The sequence below is a fragment of the Guillardia theta genome (genome assembly GCF_000315625.1).
Source record: "Guillardia theta CCMP2712 unplaced genomic scaffold GUITHscaffold_143, whole genome shotgun sequence".
Taxonomy (NCBI): Eukaryota; class Cryptophyceae; order Pyrenomonadales; family Geminigeraceae; genus Guillardia; species Guillardia theta.
Window position 1 is genome coordinate 1 of NW_005434531.1, and position 3,191 is coordinate 3,191.

Below are 3,191 nucleotides of genomic sequence, written 5' to 3' on the forward strand. Positions count from 1 at the left end.
CGACTGAACGACTGAATGTATCACTGAGTCATGACGCAATGACTAAATGACTCTATGACTCTATGACTGAACGACTCTATGACTCTATGACTGAATGACTGAATGACTCTATGACTGAATGACTCTATGACTCTATGACTGATGCTCGTACGGTGACTCGGAAGGCCTGCCACGGCTAAATGAGTCAATGAGTCATATCACTGAGTCATGACGCAATGACTAAATGACTCTATGACTCTATGACTGAATGAATCTATGACTCTATGACTGAATGACTGAATGACTCTATGACTCTATGACTGAATGACTCAATATCTCAATGACTGAATGACTGAATGACTTTATGACTCAATGACTCTATGACTGAATGACTCTATGACTCTATGACTCTATGACTGAATGACTGAATGACTCTATGACTCTATGACTCTATGACTGAATGACTGACTGAACGACTGAATGACTGAATGACTGAATGACTCTATGACTCTATGACTCAATATCTCAATGACTCTATGACTGAATGACTTTATGACTCAATGACTCAATGACTGAATGAATCTATGACTCTATGACTCTATGACTGAACGACTGAATGACTCAATGACTCAATGACTCTATGACTCTATGACTGAATGACTGAATGACTCTATGACTGATGCTCGTACGGTGACTCGGAAGGCCTGTGGCCACGGCTAAAATGAGTCAATGAGTCATTGAGTCATTGAGTCAATGACTCTATGACTCTATGACTGAATGACTGAATGACTGAATGACTCAATGACTCTATGACTGATGCTCGTACGGTGACTCGGAAGGCCTGTGGCCTCGGCTAAGTGAATGAAACTTCTTCTCGTTGAAAAATTGGTGCCTATGAAGGATACCTGAGTACCTCCTATACAAGTGCCCCTGCTGGGAACGATTTGCAAAAAGCTTGGTGTGAGTGAACAAAACATCTGTTTTCCTATTGTTGTTACTTTTACTTGATTCTCACAGACTTCTAGACAACATATGCAGTTCTGGCTGCTTCCGCACCGAAAACGTGTAGAATTCTCTACCAACATACCTTCTGCCAATCTTCGTCAAAGATACAGATATTTCTACATATGTATCCTTGAAGCGGTGAAGTGCAGCCGAGACTTGAGACACGAGTCTTATGCATGAGAGCTCTCGGTCCAATCTTGATTTTTGTTGTTTACAAGTAACTTATTGCCCACGAACTCCTTCCACTTTTTTGTGACCTGCAAGTCTCATCATGACTTCAAGAAACAAGTCAACTCATAGGTATAAGACCTTGTCTGAAGTCTCCGCAATGCACCATTTCCAATACCGAAAATCAATTCCCTTGTGAAGCATGAAATACTCTACCCTTGCAGTGAGCTGTGCTTGAGATACTGTGAGCATCACTGGTTTGCCAGCATATTTCTGCTGAATATAGGCTTCTTCATCGCATTCTCCGCTTCCGTCATATTTGAAGCAAACGAGATAACAGATGCTGCGCTTTCGCTCTCCAGAAAAATAGAATCACCTGCAAATGCATGTGATCCCCATCACTATTCTGGGGCCAAGGCACTGAATTTTCAAACATCATTTCCAGATTGTTACCGACTGAAGAACGTCCTTCTTGATACCTTCAATAACTCCAAAATACGGATATTCTCCCAGCTCTTCCTTGTTCACATCTGAACTTTCTACACCAGATGTCGACTCAACTTGTTCATCTTTCTCTCTGGGAAGGCTGCCATCAATCAATCATCATATCAACACATGTGAGTTTATTAGAAAGATCCTTTACTCAAAGATAGAATGTTCTTCGGCCGCAGTGGTCTCTTTCTACTTTCTGCTTCCGAACTCTTCTTTGGGCTTGCTCAGCCTCATTCAGAAGAGTTGCCTTTCCTCACCTTGGCCTTCGGTTCCTTCCTCGCCTTCGTCGAGACTTGTTGCGGAGAACAGCTACTGAAGGAGAGGAAGAATGATGGCCAGACATGTGCGCTTGCTGCAAGCAACAGAGACACCTGGAGGTGTTGAAGCATCTTGACGATAGATGTGGGAGGGAGCTGTTCAGAGTGACGAGCAATGATGGCTAAACATGCGCACATGCGGCGAGCTTGGGAGGTCATGTCAAGGTCGAGGAGCCTGTCATGTGCATACGCCCATCTTTCATCAGTCCTCCATTCCATGTATCCCCTGCGACCATGACGTGAAACTGGTTTTCGACTATGACAAATGGGTCATGACTATATACTTCTTATCGTAAATCCGTTTATTTTGTTGTTCAATTGTGGTTGAAGATACTTTGACCATACTGTGCAGCAGGAAAATGTGACTGAGAAGGTATAGACAAATAAAGCATTGGTTGAATTCATTTACTTCTTCATGGAACGTTGTCGTTGTAGATGTATCTAGTAAAATAGGTTAGATATTGCGTTGCTTTGCACGTGCAACGGATAATCCATATCTCCATCTTCTGCTGAAGGATCATGGTTGAGAGTCAAATTGACTTGCTTCTCTGAACCATGATGACAGTGACATTGATGAGACGATCTGGCAACAGCAGATTCATCCTTCACTGGATGGGAGCGGTTGACAGCAACATCATTTCCGCTCTCGGCTTCATCTGGTTGCTTCCCGTTCATGGGTTTGAACCACTGGCTCTTCCTGTACGGCCATCGCTCAATCCCTAAATCTCTACACGCTTTTTTCAGGGCAGTTTGAGAAATGTTCTGCAGAGAGCGTCACGAGACATGTTGTCGCAAGAAGAGTTCACTCACAAGCTGCTGAGCCACCGAAGAAAGGGGGTAATGAAACATCTCGGAGATAGATTCGAAAGTCAGCACAACAAGATTCGATTTTCTCGATTCTTGCCCCAATTTCTTACGTGGATAGATTATTGTATGAGCAGTTCCGCGACGCGCAAGACCTTTGAGTGACACAATTGAGTCCGATGAAACCATGTTAGGAAGATTCATATTCGAACTTCGAAGCTTTTTCTGAAATTTTCTTACAAGATGTTTACCAAACTTGTTCAGTTCAGCCTGGCAAGAAAGGTAGTCAAACACCATACAAATATCATGACTAATTATCATGGTCATTTCCAACGGTCACCGAAGGGAGGGAAGGGAGGGGAGGGAGGGAAGGGAGGGAGGGAGGGAGCCCCCAACTATGCATGAAGGAGCATCCGGACGTGGGTA